This window comes from Silene latifolia, chromosome Y (assembly GCF_048544455.1).
Source record: "Silene latifolia isolate original U9 population chromosome Y, ASM4854445v1, whole genome shotgun sequence".
In the NCBI taxonomy this organism is placed as follows: domain Eukaryota; kingdom Viridiplantae; phylum Streptophyta; class Magnoliopsida; order Caryophyllales; family Caryophyllaceae; genus Silene; species Silene latifolia.
Genome location: NC_133538.1, coordinates 194,859,190 through 194,878,589, shown reverse-complemented (window position 1 = coordinate 194,878,589; position 19,400 = coordinate 194,859,190). Strand labels below are relative to the sequence as shown.

Genomic DNA, 19,400 nt, shown 5'->3' with positions numbered 1-19,400 from the left:
TCGAGATGTGTGCTACCAATCATGAGGATGTTAGTTAATGGTTATAGAGGAGTTTCGGGACAACATGATTAGTCTTGAGTTTTGAAGAATTCAGGAAAGTAAGAAGTTGGTAGAATATCTGCATGATATGAGATTTTGGTGGAGATTTAGATGATGATACAGTTAAGAATGGTATTGGGAAGAATGTTGAAGTAATTTTGTTGATGGATTTTATGTTCGTTATTTGGGGATGTTAACCAAAGATAGGAAAGAAATCGTGATATTTAGAGATGAGTGTAAGGATTTGATGTCCGGACAGTGGTAGTGTTGTGGTTTGTGACTAGTGGTTAAGGGTGATCGTATATTAGAAAGGTAACAATTCTGAAGCGGTTGATTTTGCAGAGACCAGATTGATATATATGGTTGTGAGAGAGTGTAAGATGTGGTTATATGAGGCGGTTGTTAGTAGTTGAGTATTAATAGTATGGTTATACTTGGCATGAGGTGATGGTTATGCGAATGATGGAATATGCTATGAGGGGCATATGAGTTAAGCTCGGGCGACAGGTAACCTTTGTTGAGTGGTAACTTACGTGATCAGGATTGACTAGGTGGATGTGATTATGGGTCTAAGATGTATATAAATGTGTGTGTGAGGTTGTGACCTCACGAGAAGCGGTATGGTGTGATAATTCTAAAGTTGTTATATGATTACTTTGTAATTTATATTGGGTACGGTATACTAATGGAATGAGGTTCAAAAGGTAATAATTTAATTAATCTGGCATGGGTAGTTAAAATTGTATGTGTATTGATGATACATGTTTATTCTGTGATATGGTAAGGATGATGTTCATGAGATTCTTGTCAGTTTATTCCGCATAATATGTTGTGTTATAATCTAATAAAACGGTTTTGAGTGAGTTTTCTTGTTCGAAATGTCATATTGAGTCAGTATTATGGGAATTATATGTGATTGGGATGTCTATCGGTGTGGTTGTGGTGCCTCGGGTGGTGATCCGGGCACGGTACATAGTGCTGTGATACGGGTATTTTCGCACTACGGTATGGCTGTTGGTGGCGGTGTTGTGATGCCGTCACCGGTTGTGGTGGAGTAGGCGGGATGATTATGATACGAGTTTTCGAAAGTGCATACCAGTTATACATAGATTGTTGTTTTGTTTGCTGTCGTTCTTTGTGAGTTTTGGTTGAACATGTAGACAATTGTCTTGCTTATTGATGTTTTCTTTACCAGGTTAAGTTAAGAATGAGGTAGAGTATGATATGAAACAGAGTTGAATATGTTTTCGTTGTTGTCATGGTATAGTGATGTTCTTTTGATGGGACACGGTTGTGAGAGGTTGTTACAGTAATTTTGATCTTGTTCTAGATAAGGCTTTAGTAGACATGGTAATGGAAAATGATTCGTGGAACATGTGTTGTAATGATCCGAAAGCGGCAGGTAGTTCATAATCTTTTGTTGGGACAGTGAGAGTGAGTGTAGGGTTTTGGGGGAATTAGTGTCATATTAAGTTATGTATGAGTTTTGCGGTAATGAAGGAAAGAACTTGAGGATCTGGAATGAGTGCACGTAACAAGTGTGGATCGTGAGTTATGCTTTTGATGATGGGAGTTTCATATAGTTTATATAGAGAGGTATGTCATGTTGCGGTAATGTGGAAAAGTTGAAGTTTTGGGTTAAGATAAAGATTTTGAGGTATAGGTTAGGTGGTGTGACGAGTGAATTGAAGTATGAGAATTGTTTAAGTAAGAGACCCTTGGATGCATGCATGGCGAGTGTTTAGAGTATAGGTGGTTATCTATGACATGTGATGATGATGAGAATAATGAGAAGATATAACTAAGGATATAGTATTAGTAGGTTACGAGGACGTAACATTTATCTTAAGAGGAGTAGGATGCGATAAAAGAGATTTTGATGGTTGTTCATATGGTAGTATATTTGGAAGTAGAGTGTTGGTGTAGCATAAGATATGGATTTGTATATGTTGTGGTTGATAGTGTTAAAGGTCATGACCGTGCTTGTAGTAGCGTGATGTTTAGGAGTGTGAGAATATTTCGCTAGTGTTGACAGTTGGATGATGAGGTTACGAGTGTGAGTAAACTTCGAGGACGAAGTTCCTTTTAAGGGTGGTAGAATGTAACATTCCGTTTGACGTCTATGAGTGTCTTGGTATTGGGTTTGATAGTTGATGATATTATGGAGCTAGCAGCATTAGAGGATGGTAGTTTGTTATGTATGGAGTTGGTGTCGTGAGAGATATATATGTGGTGGATACGATATCGTGAGTCATGTTAGGAAAGTAAACATAGTTGGTGGAGTGGGTGTTAAAAGTTCATGTTTTATGTTTGGTCGAGTTCTTGAGTTCTTAGTTATGTTGTTGTGTCTTGGTCGAGTTAGTATGGTTGTTTTTATGTATGGGTTGAACTTCGGGGACGAAGTTCTTTTTAAGGAGGGAAGACTGTAATACTCCGTATTTATAAGTCTTTAGGTACTCTATCGAGTAGGCCTTACTCTGTCGAGTAAGGGTGAGTTGCGTTTTAAAATAGTTTCGACTGTTGGGTACTCGATCGAGTAGTGGGGTACTCGATCGAGTAGGGGGGTACTCGATCGAGTACCTTGGGTACTCGATCGAGTAGCTCGGCTGACGGGTTATGTTTTGACGGGTTTTGTTAATAACGCGGATTAGTATATATAATATGTCGTCATCTTTAGTAAACACTTTTATAAACCTAATTCAGTCAAAAAGGAGATTGAAACTATGTAGTTCGCTTCATCCGCATTATTGGCAAATCCCGGAGCTTGAGAGGTCGGATTTTATTGTTCTTTATACCTTTGTGATCCTTGCGTCGAGGGTAAGATCTACATACCAATTTTATAGTATTTCTTTAAGTTTCGTTAAACCCTAATTTTGGGAATTGGGGGTTTTTATGATTTGTTAATGTTAGATTGTGATTATGTGATTATGTGATAGGAGAAGGATTTGTAGAGGAGAGGTTTTGAGACAGCTGCTAGATCGTCTGATGATTGTGTTGCTTTTCAGGTAGGATTTCCTACTCAGTATTAGTCCCATAATGGGATGATTGTTGATGTGTTGAGATTGATTGTTTGATATAGTAATTGTATTGTGACGGCTGTGATTGTGATTGTGATTGTGATTGATTGTTCTCTGGTTCTCGAGATGCGTTCTCGGCTGAGTGGGGTCACTTGCGGGAGTGATCTCACGCCCTAGTTTCGCCCTTCGTGGAACCCGCCACGAAAGGGGATGTGCACATTAATGGGACAGGGTTATCGCTCGTACGATGAGCGGGGCTTAGGTGGGAACGGCTGCGGTCCCCCACTGGCAGGGCTGGTCCAGTGGACAGTCGGTGATTGAGATTGTTGGGATTGGTGTGATGGTGTGTGTGTGTGTGACGGTTAAGCTGTCTGTTTATCTTATTGTTGATATATTGAATTGTGTGATTAGTACTGACCCCGTTTAAATGTTTTAAAAACTGTGGTGATCCATTCGGGGGTGGTGAGCAGTTATTGAGCAGGTATGAGATGATGCGTATGGGATAGCTGGGATGAGTCACCACGTTGCAGTTTAGAAGTCTTCCGTTGTGTCTGACGCTTGATAGTATTTTGATAGTAGATAGTTTTGAGAACTTGTATTTCCTTTTATCAGTTTGGGTTTTGAACATGTAATCACTTAAACTATAATTACTTTTAAAGTACGTTTCTTTATTGTCTTATGATATTCATTGCCTCGGGCAACCGAGATGGTAGTATCCTTATACCTGAGTGGTCCTGGTAAGGCACTTGGAGTATGGGGGTGTTACACCCGTTCTCAAACGTCACAGTCAAACGCATTTTGATGCGCCAGGGTTATTTCTCAGGCCTACCTCTTAATCCACTGAAGAGCACCTTGTCTCCTATGAAACAGGCCAAGGTCCCTAACATCCCCTTCGGGCTAGGCTATGACCCAGCTGATGAAGACATCCAAGAAATGAATCTCCTTCTACGAAAATGCAAAAAACACGGAGTTGTCCTCCGTCCCTACCATTTGACTCTCAATGGATACTTCATCCTCGAGGGAGGATCCGAGCTCTACAATGGCTTCCCTTAGCCAATTTATGACTCTGTAGCTAAGGTCAAACACCAGGGTGTAGAGGTCTTTTAAGACTGCTACTTCATCCCCGACAACACTAAAGCTGAGTCAACCAAATTTGAGTCGACCCCATGCCTCGACGGACAAGCCGTCAGTCTCCTCTTCGGAGAAGACAACATCAAGCACCTCGGCTATGAGGACATTATCAACATTGCTTTAAAAGATAACCAGTTCGATCCCACCGCCTTAATCTCTGATACTGACCCAGAGAAAGCTACACAAGGCTGGAGGAAGACTGTCAAATGGACCGATCGCCAAGGCTGCATTCTCAAGATCACAACTGGAGAAGGCCCTATGTTTAAAGTGGAAAGTGAAGAAGAGTCTGAGTCTGAGTCTGTCCTAGCTCCTTGCACTACTGATGTCCCAGTCAAAGTCCCCTTTCCACTGTTTTATCACAAGCTTGTGGCTGACTTAGAGGCCGAGTCAACTAGGGTCAACCCCACTCCCGCAGAGGGTAGCAACCTAGAGCTTGTTCCAGGGGCCACCTCCTCTACTGTGTCGCCTCTAACTGCCCATGAGATGTCTGTCCTATCCGAGCTTTTCGCTTAAGTAAACTTAATGAACGCTAAGTTTTCTTCTGACTCGTCTCAATTTAACTGCAATGCAATCTGAACGAATATGAGGAATTTGACTTGAGTGACTACCCACCTCACCTAGCCAAAGAACTTGACAAATGAGAAGATATGACCCCCATCATTGAGGAGACTGAACCTATTAACGTAGGGACCGATAAAACACCTCAAGAACTTAGGATAGGGACAACCCTTGACCCCTCGGAAAGACGGCAGTTCATTGACCTCCTACACGAATACAAGGACGTATTCGCATGGTCCTACAAAGACATGCCTGGGATCGACAAGGATATTGCAGAACACAGGATACCCATTAAACCCGGAGCTAAACCCGTGAAACAAAAGTTGCGCCGTACGCTCCCTGAATGGGCCCTTAAAATTAAGGAAGAGGTAGCAAACAGTTCAAAGTCGGATTCATCAAAGTTTCAGAATACTCTGACTGGGTGGCCAACATAGTCCCTATACCCAAGAAAGATGGAGAATTCGGTTTTGCGTCGACTTCAGAGACCTGAACAAACCAAGTCCAAAAGACGACTTCCTTCTGCCATATGTTGACATCCTGGTGGATAACATCGTCAGGCATGCCCTATTATCATTCATGGACGGGTATGCTGGGTACACTCAGATCAAAATGGCCGAGGAAGACATGCACAAGACTGCATTCACTACACAGTGGGGTACATATTATTACACTGTCATACCCTTCGGTCTAATTAACGCTAACCTACCAAAGAACCGCCACCGCTCTCCTACATGACATGATGCACAAGGAAGTGGAGGTGTATGTCGATGACATGTTGTTAAATAAAAAGAGTGGGACTGCCACATCAGCGCCCTTCGAAAATTCTTTGCTCGCCATCGGAAATACAACATGAGACGAAATCCTCAGAAGTGTGCATTCGGGGTCACCTCCGGAAAACTCCTGGGACATGTCGTCAGAAAAAGGGGCATCGAAATTGATCCTACCAAAATCAAGGCTCTTCAACAAATGCCTCGGCCTAAAAACGAGAAGTAGATTCGAGGGTTTCTCGGTCAGGTCCAATACATCAGCCGCTTTATAGCCAAGCTCACTATGATTTGTGAATCAATCTTCAAGAAACTTCGCGCCTCCGATCACGTCGAGTCGGACGACGACTGTCAAAAGGCCTTCGACAAGATAAAGGAAACCCTATCCAAACCTCCTATCCTCATGCCACCTCAACAAGGAATTCCTTTGTCCCTATACCTGACTGTCACCGACACAGCCATGGGAGCAATGCTAGCACAAACAGTCGACGCCGAAGAACGAGCCATCTACTACATTAGCAAAAAGTTTATCGTATACGAAACAAGATACACCCAACTAGAAAAGACATGCCTTGCCATGGTCTGGTCATCAAAGAAGCTGCAACATTACATACTCAGCTACACGGTTCAGATCTACTCCATGATTGACCCGATCAAATTCATCCCGAATTTGACCTCAAATTCGTACCCCTCAAGGTTATCAAAGGAAGGGCAGTCGCCGATTTTCTAGCATAAAATCCCGTCATCGAGGATCCAACGACCGACACATGGTCACTTCCTGACGAAATCATTCTTTGTACCAACACTGGCGCATGGGACCTATACTTTGACGGTGAATTAAACCTGAAAGGCTTTGGGGTAGGAATACAAGCAGCTATAACACTTTGCATCAAGAAGTTGCGGGTCCACGGCGATTCCTCACTCATCATCAATCAGGTGGTCGGGTCATGAAAAATCCAAAGCAACGGCTTAGCACCCTATCGAGCAAAAATCACTCAAGAGGCCGCATTCTTCGACCAAGTCGACTACTTTCACTTGCCACGGGAGGAAAATCAATTTGCTGATGCCTTAGCAAAATTTTCTGCGCTCGTCAACATACTTGACGACATGACATCGATGCCCCTATGTGTCAAGAGAAGGAGCGAGCCAGCTCACATCAGCGCCATCAACAACGACGAGGAGAACCATGTCGAACCTTGGTACCAAGCCATCCTCAACTACAAAACCAAGAACGAAATCCCTCCTAACTCTGATACAAGAGGAAAAAGAGCCATCCGTTTCCTTGCATCACAATTCGTGATAAACCAAGAATAACAATGCAAAAGAACACCCCAAAGGATTCGTCTCCTTTGCATGGAAGAGGTCCGTGACTAATGTGTGTATTTTATATCAGGTTTTTACCCTACATTTACACGTATTTTTAATTAATAATCAGAAGGATTACAAACTTGAAAACAAATAAAGCTAAGAGAGTCTACAACTTGTCAAAACTAGAATGTCGACTAGGACATCACATAATAATTGATAAGGTTAATTTAAGTCGTTTGTCTTAGTCAAAATTAATCCTAGACTACTACTAACAAGATAGCTAGCGGTAAGTCAGTGTCGAATCCACAGGGAGGCTAGTTAATTTATCTAGTTTGTTTATATCTATGTTTGTCTTAAAGTAACAATTTTGGGGTTTGTTGATTTGATATCTAACAACTAATTTTAAGTAAATTAAAGACGAATAACAATAATATTGAAGAGTCTAGGGATTCGGGTTCACTAGGTAGTCATCAAAGGGTAGGATTTAATTCATTGATTGAGCAATTTATATTGTTGAAAGTCATATCATCAATCGATTCAATATTCCTATTTAGATCTAACTTAACATGCAATCGCTATAATTAAGTCGGTCTAATTCAATTATCGTGGCCTATACTAGTCTTAACCCGATCGGTGAAAATCCTAGTTTTATGCGAGGCTAATTAATCAGTTTTGATCAGTAATCAACTAATTAGAAGTAGAACAATAATTTAACAAAAATAGAAAGCAATTTAACAATCAATTCATAAGTTAACCCTTTTCTAACCACCTAGATCCCCTTTCACCCTAGATGATATATTAGCTACTCATAGTGAATTGATTAACGACCATAAAAATGAATGTAAACATAATTGAAGACATGAAATAACAATAATGAATTAAAAGCATAAAACTTGAAAAATAAATTATGAAGAACGATTAGTAACTTAATGATTAATGAGGAAAGATTAAAGATCCGAATGCTAAATTAATGTGAACTAATCTAAAGTATTCTAAGAGAGTTTTTAGAGAAGTTCTACTAAACCTACGGAAATTAAAGCGTAAATAAGTTAGGGTACGAGTTTAGTTATTTATAATATTACATAACCGACTTAAGGAAATTTGCGGAAAAGTTGGAAATATTAGGTTCCTCGATCGAGCCCAAAGATACTCGGTCGAGTACACATCCTCGATCACTCCTCATTGTCCCTGGATTGAGCACCTAGTTCCTCGATCAATCCTCACGGTACTCAATCGAGGCATCTGCTCAATATCCACTTTCTTCGTGTTGTCTTCTTTATTTCTCTCCCGTTATTCTTATGGATTCTCGTGCCATGCTTCGTGTATTCCTTCATGCCCACTCCGCGATGCCCATTTCGCTCCTTTGCTCTTCTAATGCATCAATCCTACATTAATAATCAAAAAGCGGAAGTATCAACGTTCTAACATAAAATGCATGTATTTAATATAATTTAGAACGAAATCGTATCAAAAGCAATTAAGGGGAGGCATAAATATGTATATAATTATGACTCATCAAACTCCCCCAAACCATCTCTTTGCTTCTCCTCAAGCAAAGCAACACACAATACAAAAGGCAATCATACAATTGGCGAATAAACAACTCAGAGCTAATGTTTAATACATACAAATCCCAAGCTATCCGTATTTGTAACAAAGCAATGACCAAAGTGTACCAATAAAACAAATTCAAAGGAACGGGAAATAGAAAACGCAGCTAAAGTCTCAAGTCACCATACTATAGACAAATGCCAAATACCTTTCAATCTTACAAGACAAATTAGTCGGATTCTCGCGGATTCACTCATGCACTCATAAGTATGTAAGGGTGAGTTATATGTGAAGATATAAAGAAGTAGAAACACTCACTCGACTTATGAAACATGCATGAAATCTAATGTGATAGATTTTCCCCAACTAATATGCAATCACCATATGTAGACAAAAGTACATGTATCAAGAACAATAAGGGTGGCAAATGGGTTAAAGGGATAAAATTGGTTTGTGCCAAGGCATGTTATGGATATGTGGAGCTAGACATTAGTCGCAGCGCTAAACCAAAACCAAATCTTATAATAATAAATGAACCCCAACTTAGAGAAATATCTCAACTTTACAACACATGAGAGCTAACCAACTACTCTCCAAGTATGCATTAGACTCTAACAACCATCCTTTTGATCCTTGACAAAACCAAATGAAGCAATCTTTTTTTTTTCTCTCTTTTTTCCTTCTTTCTTTTTCTTTTTTTTCCTTTTCTTTTGCTTCATATTTTTTTCTTTTTCCAACACAAGGTTATAACACAATTGCCAAATAATTCTACTACGCCCACAATTGAGAATAATGGTCTCAATCCCAACCATAGTAGTAAAATAGACATGATAAACAAGCAACTGCGACTGTCCCGATAAGGTAGACAAATTCTTGGATTGTAGCTATGAAATAGGATATGAAATGGCTACAAGGTTCAAACGGGCTAACAAAAGGATAATTGTACGGCTTATTTGAACGGTAAAAACCGCCTATCCATATGTACTTAGTCAAATGAAAGCAATAAAAGTATCAAGAAACCAATTTCACACTTATGCAGTTTGATATTACATATTCCACAAGGAGAAACCACTCTTAAGCCTAAATAACAAATGAGACCAGTTTATTGATGTTCCTGGCCTAGGAAGCTCTATAAACCTCAGAATTTAAGTAGTTTACCAACATAATTTGTCAAATCTAATCAATAGAAGGCATGTTAATACGGTTAAGACTTGAATTATGAGCTTTGTTTCCATGAATAACAGGTCAAAACAATGTACATGGATAACTAAATGGGATTCAAATGCAAAAACAATGCAATTTAACATCATTGTTATTAAATTCACCAAGACTCGACCTAAAACAAAGGAAAAACATGTTTTTGTATTTTGAGATTTTTTAATTTTTATGGATTTTTTGAAATAAAAGCACACAACAATAAGTAAAGGCACACAACATAAATAAAGACTCCTCCCCCAAACCTAAATATCACAGTGTCCTCATTATGACGCCTACAACATAGCAATCATACAAAAATCCAGCAACCTAAAGGACACAACTAACAAAAGGAATGGGAAATACTTAATATATTACAATAAAAGAAGATACAAGGGAAGAGAATACCGGGGAAGAGCTGAGGAATTCCCCCAAACCAATTGCAAAAATAGGGGAAAAAAATCAACCGCGCGATTCCTATCATCGTCTGGCTACGAAATAAACCCAACGAACAAGGTTACTCGATCGAGCCCCACGACACTCGATCGAGGAACCAACTGTCGAGTACCAATTCGTCATTCAAAAGACATGCGCACTCAAATCATAATCAATACAAGTTAAAGCTCGTAACAGTAAATCAAAAAGTAGCGCATGCTTTACACACAAGCATAAGTAGCACCAATATAAAAATAATGAAAAATGTCCTGGCTCATCAAACTCAAAAGTTTATAAAATATGAGCAGGCATGCCCCTCACTCTTCAATTCCTTATCCATGGGTAGGAGATAGGGCTCTCCATCCATCACAAGAGCTTCATCAAAGACTTTGATTGGCTCCTCTTTGAATATTTCTGCCTCTAAAGCATCCAACTCGGCTTCTATGTCAACGCTCACATCACAGCTGTAGACTATCTTAGGAGGAGGAGCATCTCCATAAATCAACTTCTCAATATTATGTACTTCCTTGCTCCATGGTCCTAACGCAGCAGGGGCGTCAGGTGGATTCCTGTCGAAACACAAAGCAAGATAATCATCAAAAGTAGGATCAATAACATTAATCATATGATAAGAAGCTTTTAAATCAGGAGGACGTGATGCTTTGTCAAGACCAAAAGTGATAGTATCTTCTGCAATGTTGAATGTAAGACTCCCATGCCTAACATCTATAACCACCCCTTCAGTATGCAAGAATGGTTGTCCTAGAATAATAGGAACACGAGAATCCTCATCTATGTCTATCACTACAAAATTGACTGGAATGAAAAATTTCCCTATCTTAACTGGCACATCCTCTAAGATACCCATGGGGTGCTTAATAGACCGGTCAGTTAATTGAATAGTCATATTAGTACATTTAAGCTTAGTCATGTTTAATTGATTGTAAATTTTATACGGCATGACACTAACACTCGCTCCTAAATCACATAAAGCATTGTCAATATTTAAAGGGCCTATAGTGCAAGGAATAGAGAAACTCCCTAGATCCTTAAGCTTAGGTGGAGAATTGGATTGTAATGCGGCGTAGCATTCATGTGTGAACGCGACAGTCTCCACTTCATCAAAAGACCTCTTCTTTGACAATATCTCTTTCAAAAACATAGCATAGGCTGGCACTTGAGTTACCAATTCAGTAAATGGCATTGTCACTTGAAGCTTCTTTACTACCTCCATGAACCTTCCAAACTGTTGTCAAGTTTGGATTTCTGCAATCTTTGAGGAAAAGGTAGTTGAATTTAAATCGCCTCGGCTTCGTTTGCATTAGGGGACGGCTTTAAAGTATTAACGTCAGTTACAAGAGTGACTCGATCGAGCCCAGTAGTTACTCGATCGAGGAACCTACTTTTATCCAATGTCGTAGCTGAAACACTCGAAAAACCACTGTCAAAGAGGGTTCCTCGATCGAGCCTGGGGGGAACTAGATCGAGTAAGGAAGTGCCTCGATCGAGCCCGTGCCTACTCGATCGAGGAACCATGTGCTGCATCCTCTTTTCGCTTTTCTTCAAATCCCATGTTTGATCTTTGTAATACTCTTTCTCGTCATCCCTCAACTCGAGATTTCCCAATCCCTTAGGGTGCATATAGGGAACCTCAACTTCATTAATGGGCATGTCCGGACCTTGATAAGAAGTACCGCTCCTTAAATAAATAACATTAACTTGCTCATGAGCTTGTTTACCTTAAGGAGGAAGACCGGACTATTTTGATGGATTTTGAGTCGCCATTTGAGCAACTTGAGTATCCAACATCTTGTTGTTAGCCATGAGTTCGGAGATTTGAGCCGTTTGCCTTTGTAGCATCATCAAAGTATGTTGTAAGAGAGCTTTTAACTCCGACACCTCATTACTTGGAGCTTGAGGAGGAGGTTGAAATTGTTTAAAACCTCCTTGATTTGGCCTTTGATAACCTCATTGTGGTTGATTACCACAATTTGGAGGAATAATATATGTATTTTGTTAAGGAGCTTGAGCATACGCATTCTGACTCTTTTCAGTGAAGAAGTTAGAATATGAAGTACCTTGTTTGAAAGACTGGAAGGCATTGACTTGCTCAGTAGTACTCATACATTTGGCCGCAGTGTGGCCATCTATCCCACATCTCTCAGAGGAACCTTCTTGTTGAACCATGTGAACCGTTTCCTGCTTATTAACCAAAGACTGAGTACTCTTTAATTCGGCTATTTGAGCCGTTAGAGCCTCCAATTGCGCTGCAATAGCATTATCTGACCCACTTCCTCTCTTACTTATCTGGGGTTACCAAACTCAGCTGTGTGAGTAGCTATCTGACCAATTAACTTCCAAGCATTACCGTCATTAGTGTTATCTTGGAATCTCCCATTGGCAGCTGAATCAAGTAAGGCTCTATGATCATCATACAACCCATTGTAAAACTGGTTGGAAATTAACCAAATTTCGAAACCATGGTGAGGGACGGACCGAACTAGTATTTTGAAACGAATCCAAGCTTCATTAAAATCCTCAGTAGGACTTTGCTTAAAACTTGTAATCTGACTTCTCAATCCATTAGTTTTCTGTAGGGGAAAATACCTCTTGTAGAATGCAAGAGCTAATGAAGTCCAGTTAGTGATTGCGTCGGTCTCCGTGTCTAAGTCCCGTAACCACTCATCTGCATCATCTCTCAAAGAGAAAGGAAATAATGTTTGCTTGACCTGATCTTGAGACACCCCAGCTGTCAAAGGAATAGAACACCAATAAGTAACAAACTTTTACATGTGCTTTGCAGGGTCCTCTCCTGCTTTTCCTCCAAATAAATTCCTCTCTATCAAGCTTATATAAGAAGGCTTGATCTCAAAATTTCCCTTATCAACGGTAGGGAGCTTGAAGCCTTTAGAAATAGAATCAACCGTGGGTTCAGAGTGACTTGCCAATGTCGGCATCATTGATGTTGTAGAAGTCACAGGTGCAGAAATAAGAGTGCCCTCTTCTAAGGACGAATCTTCTGCGAAAGTATACCGCTCGTAGTCAAGTGTACTCAAGTCTTCCACTTAACTTACTTCTCTTTGAAATTTTCGTCTGTAGTGAAAAGTCCTTTCTGGCTCGGGATCAAAAGGTATAATCTCTAACCTGTTAGACCTGGCCATACACGAAAACAGCAAGAAAAGGTAAAACTGTCTCAAGGAACTAATGCTCCCTAAGACAAGAGACAAAATAAAACAAAAACAAACAGAAAAATTGTTGCCTCCCCGACAACGGCGCCAAATTTGATAAGGTTACATTCAGTCGTTTGCCTTTGTCAAAATAAATCCTAAACTACTACTGACAAGATAGTTAGCGGTAAGTCAGGGTCGAATCCATAAGGAGGCTAGTTAATTTATCTAGTTTGTTTATAACTAAGTTTGTCTTAAAGTAACAATTTTGGGGTTTGTTGATTTGATATCTAACAACTAATTGCAAGTAAATTAAAGACGAATAACAATAATATTGAAGAGTCTAGGGATTCGGGTTCACTAGGTAGTCATCAAAGGGTAGGATTTAATTCATTGATTAAGCAATTTATATTGTGGAAAGTCATATCATCAATCGATTCAATATTCTTATTTAGATCTAACTTAACATGCAATCGCTATAATTAAGCCGGTCTAATTCAATTATCGTGGCTTATACTAGTCTTAACCCGATCGGTGAAAATCCTACTTTATGCGAGGCTAATTAATCAGTTCTGATCAGTAATCAACTAATTAGAAGTAGAACAATAATTGAACAACAATAAAAAGCAATTTAACAATCAATTCATAAGTTAACCCTTTTCTAACCACCTAGATCCCCTTTCACCTTAGATGATAAATTAGCTACTCATAGTGAATTGATTAACAACAATAAAGATGAATGTAAACATAATTGAAGATCTGAAATAACAATAATGAATTAAAAGCATAAAACTTGAACAATAAATTATGAAGAACGATTAGTTGGAAATATTAAGTTCCTCGATCGAGCCCAAAGATACTCGATCGAGTACACATCCTCGATCAATCCTCATTGTCACTCGATCGAGCACCTAGTTCCCCAATCTATCCTCACGGTACTTGATCGAGGCACCTGCTCAATATCCACTTTCTTCGTGTTGTCTTCTTTTTTTCTCTCCCTTCATTCTTATGGATTCTCGTGCCATGCTTCGTGTATTCCTTCATGCCCACTCAGGAAAATGCTCCTCTCAAAGAAAGATGCTATTCTCCTTTTTGCTAGTCTTTCAAAAATATGCGCATCTTTCATGGAGAAAGAAGAAAACGAAAGTTGATGTAAGGGAATCCGAGCGGCCAAGGGGTCGGGACGCTCGGATTGTTGGAGAAGAGGACGAGCAGATTCAAGCACGGGACGCTCGGATAAAAAGAATGGAAGACGAGCAGATTTGGAGGGTGGACGAGCGGTTTCCAGTAGCAGACGAGCGGATTGGGTCTCGGGACGAGCGGATTGGCGGACAACTTCTTTGTTTGACCTCGGATTGTAAAACGGACGTCATTTTCTCATCTGGACTCCTATTGGAGTGATTCAAAAGCCTAGATCACTTGTTTTTTCGACGCCGTTCCATCTAGCAGACTTTTAGAGCCAAAGGAGCAACTCTTGGTTCGTGTATCGAGCAATTTCTTCTTGTAATGCCTTCCCTCTCGTCATTCTTACTTTTAACCCTATGATCCTTCTATATACTCTTTATTCCTACATCCTTGGTCATCATTCATGCCTCCTCTTCATACTAGTCCATCTAATATCATCAAAAAGCTTCTAAATATGCATGAGAGACGGGAATTTCCGCCTAATTGTCTTATTTCCTACAAAACATACAAAATGCATTAGGAAAGCAAAATAGAAAGCATTTGACGGATAAATTGGCTATGGAATGTTATAATAGTATGCAAAATAGTCTCAATTAGGGGACTAAATGTGTGCAAATAATGTTCACATCACTGATTCAGCCAGGGAGTGGCTGACTGATTTGGACCGCACGGCCGCGGGGGTCACAGACTGGGAGACCCTTGCTCTTGCTTTTTATAAGAGAAATTTCCCTCCGCAGCGCACTAATCAGCTGAGGACGAAGATCACAAGTTTCAAACAGGCACTGGATGAAACTTTCTATGAAGCTTAGTGCCGTTTCAAGAGATTGGTAAGGTCTATTCCTCACCATGGTTGTGATCCGTGGTTCCTGGCCAATCAGTACTACAATGGGCTATACGATGATCACAGAGCTATACTTGATGCATCATCTAACGGAAGATTCCAAAAGAACACCGACGATGATAAGGGATGGGCTCTTATTGAAGAGATGGCGACCCACTGTGCTGAGTATGGAAACCCGAGGGATGGTATTAGAACAGTTCATGCAGTCGATAAGCAAGTCGTGGCTCAGATGGAAGCCATGAATGCTAGATTTGATAAGTTGGAGCTGCATTCTGCTGGGGAGCCTCAGACGGTCTATTTGCTTACTAGAGGGGAGACTGTCACATGTGAGAGGTGTGGGAGCAACGATGGTCACACTGCTATTTGCTGTCTTACAGAAAAGGAACAAGTCCTTGCTTTTCAACAATACAGGCAAGGAGGGGGTTCCTACTATAACAACCAAGGGGCAGTCCATCCCAATTTGAGGTGGACAAGTCAAAATGTGCTCAATCCTAATCCCTCCTCCGCAGCAACAGCATCCATATGTCCCTCCTCATAAGGCTCAACAAGGCTTTCAGAAGCCTCCTTCCTTTCTTACACCTAATCAAGGTGCATCATCTTCTGGTGGGGTAAGTGAGCTAGGTGAGTTGAATATTATGTTGCAGTCTTTGACAAAGCAGTGGCAGCTGAGTGATTAACAAAAAGATGCATCTATCAAGGCACTTGAAACTCAAGTTGCCCAGTTAGCCGTGAACCAGTCCACAAGGAAACCGGGACATTTACCGTCACAAGCCGATAAGAATCCACATGAGACGGTGAATTTAATCAATTTGAGGAGCGGTTATTCATATGAAGGCCGAAAATCAGAACCGGGGAGGGTAATTACTGCTGTTGAACTGTGTTCTGTCGAAGAAAAAGAGCTGGCGACAAAGAAAGTACTCGATCGACTAATTTATGGGGGTCGATCGAGTGATTTTGCTGAAGAAAGGACTCGATCGAGTAAAATTTCTACTCGATCGAGTGAACAGGAAAAAGATTTTACTCGATCGAATGAAATTTCTGGTCGATCGAGTGATATTGTTGAAGAACCTGCTCGATCGAATGGTATTTTTGGTCGATCGAGTAGTGCTGATAAAGAACAACTCGATCGAGAGCCTGCTAGTGCTCGATCGAGTGAACCATCGCCTGAAAGGCCTCGTTCGAGAGGAAAGAAGCGTTCGAAGGATTTAGAGCTTGATCTTGCTGACACGTTGGAAGAAAGGAACAAGGGACTCGAGATACCCATCATGGTGCACTTCCCGAGGCGTTTGCAGAGTACTAAGGCTAATCAACAATTCGGCAAATTTGCCGAGCTCCTGAAAAGCTTGCAAGTCACTATGCCATTCGCCGAACTGCTGACACAGGTACCCTCTTACCTTAAATTTATGAAAGAAATTTTATCGTGTAAGAGGCACATTAACGACCATGAGACGGTAGCTTTGACCGAGGTAGGGACGGCCCTAGTTAAGAATAAGTTACCTCCCAAACAGTCAGACCCGGGTAGTTTTTCGATTCCGTGTCATATTGGTACCCATTTGATTGATAACGCGTTATGCGATCTTGGTGCTAGCGTGAGTGACTTACCGCTGTCTCTGGCTAAGAGACTTTGTTTGACAAAGTTTAATTGCACAAATATGACTTTTCAGATGGCCGACCGTAGCATATCACGGCCACTAGGTGTCATAGAAGATATACCTGTTAAGATTGGGAGGTTCTTTATTCCCGTTGACTTCGTTGTACTTGACATCCCCAAAGATGCTCATACCCCTATTATTTTAGGGAGACCATTTTTATTTACTGCCCGTGCAGTAATAGACATCGGGGGCAAGACATTGACTTTTCAGGTTGGGGACGAGGAATTGATTTTCCATCAGTCTAAGTCCCGAAGGGCTCCCATGCAAGCACAGCCTTGCAATGCCCTCTCTTTTGTTGACCCTCCTATTGACACTCCAAATGAAAATTTGGAATATTGTGCTGCTATTGTTACCCCTCTGCCTCAGGCTGAAAGCAAAAAGGAGGAAAGTTCGTCTGTTTTCCTTGCTGCAGGTACAAATGAAAATAATGCAGGAGCTGTCAAAGGGTATTGTGCAATTAATGTCAGTCAAAGTGGGAGTAATGATGTTAAAGCCGGTGAGAACGGAGTAAGGATGAGAAAAGTTCGAGCGTATGTGGACGTCAACTATTCTCCTCCCAATGATTCAAATGCAAACTCGTGGAAATTAAAGAGGACGATTAATGTTGCTGAGATGACGTCCTCCAGTCAGAAGCCCTCTGAGGGGCTGCTGAATTGCTTCGAGAAGTGAGCGGGGAAATGCCCCGTGTAACAAATTGTAAAAATAATTTTTAAATTTTCCGTTGAATTTTATTTATTGCTTTTAATTAGGACAATTAGAATTTAGACAATTTTAGTATAGATTAGAGGACTATAGACTGTTACTTTTCGTATTTGGTATTTTGGGATATTTTTGCGAGTGTTTTTATGCAGGTTTGGGGAATTATACGCAAATTCAAGGGCTTACACGAGGAAAAGAGCTCGATCGAGTACTTTTTGTACTCGATCAAGTGGAATTTGTTCGATCGAATGGTTTCCAGTTACTTGATCGACTAAAGCTGAAAAGGGGAGTTCTCAATCGAGTAACTTTTTACTCGATCGAGTAGATGAATACAAGAAGTTCTCGATCGAGCAGTTCTAAACCACTCGATCGAGTGAATTTGGAAATTACACGCAGGGAGTCTCTTTAACTCCCTCTTTTGTTTTATTTCTTTCATTTCTTCTTCATTATTTCGTTGCCCCCTTCCATATTTGCGATAAAAAAAAAACCCAATTCCTCCATTTTTTCTTGCCCATTTGCCAAATCCGCCACCTACATTGTGTTTATTGTTAATTAATCGTCATTAGCCATCTGTTTTCCCTTTGATTCACGCTAATTTACACGATCAATTGAAGATTCTAGGGTTTCGCGGTTTTTCTATCAAAAATCGCCATTGTTGCTTGTTGATTGTCGATTAATTGCCATTTGTAGTTTCCTTAGCATCAAGTAAGTAATTCCTACACTTCTTAGCATTATAATTTAATTAATTTTGCCTCTTATGAAGTGAATTAGGAATTAAGTTTCGAAATTCCTCATTGGGTCGAATTTTTCGACCATAGCTGTAATTCTTTGCCAATTTATCTTGCTTGATGATCAATTCCCGTTCCTCATTGCTTTTTACATGGTTCATTCGAATTTTTTGTGAGAAATTGGTGATTAGGGTTCATCTTAGTCGAATTTTCGACTGTCTTTGGGTCTGTACTGCTGGCTATACTTAATTTGCCTCAATTGTTGCTTAATTTGCTGCCATTGATGCCTACTACCCTTCCCCTATCACCGTTTACCTGCTATTATTCGGAGTTTTTGAGGAAATTTGGGAATTTTTTTTGGGCTGTTAGTCGAGTTTTTCGACTGTCTTTGGGAATTTTCACGCTGTTTTCTTATCAAATTCCCCTGCCCAATTTGTATAGGATGCATTCTAGCTCTGTGCCATCTACGAGCTCCGCTTCTAGTCCATCCTTGTCTCTGTCTGAGACGGTAGTCCCTGCTATTACTACCGTCTCCGCACCTGCCAGTACCTCTGTTTTTCTGGTTTCTGCTGCCGGTACTGTGTTTACTGCTGCTAGCCATGTTTCAGCTGCCACCTCAGTCACAGCCACTACTACTGCTAGCACTGCTACTAGCCTTTCTTCCTCAGTGGCGGTCACTGCTGCAGTCGATCTGAAACTAGCGTTGACCGGGAGGCAACCCGGAGTTTAAAACTTTCCAGTTGATTTTCGAACATTTCAGTTTTGTTGCATGTTCAATAATTGGTTTTCACGACTATAGACTGCGAAACAATTTAGACTTGGTTTTTGGTAGTATTTGTGGTCGCTATTTGCGTTTGCAGGTGCTTCAAATGACGCCTAGGAATTTGGGCACGGGGGGGGTGGGGCTCTCGATCGAGTACTTTAATCTCTCGATGGAGTACTTTCCTCCCTCGATCGAGCATTTCCGCAGTCCCATTCTACTCGATCGAGTTTGCTTGTTTTGATTTTCATCCAGTAATGTTGTTATGTGGCTATTTGCGACCTCCCTTGTTGCTGGCTGGTGTGGGGAGGTCCCTACATCGCGTTATCTTGTAAGTTTTCCGAGGCTACACTCTTCTTTTCAGTTTGCAT

The 19,400-nt window shown here is 40.6% G+C and overlaps 1 non-coding gene across 1 annotated transcript; it reads right to left on the bottom strand.

The window, feature by feature from the left end:
* Positions 1-15,095: 15,095 nt before the first annotated feature.
* On the bottom strand, positions 15,096-15,202 carry LOC141635704 (small nucleolar RNA R71). The gene has a single exon (XR_012540372.1). It is a non-coding gene; the product is annotated as a small nucleolar RNA R71 (small nucleolar RNA).
* Positions 15,203-19,400: the final 4,198 nt, after the last annotated feature.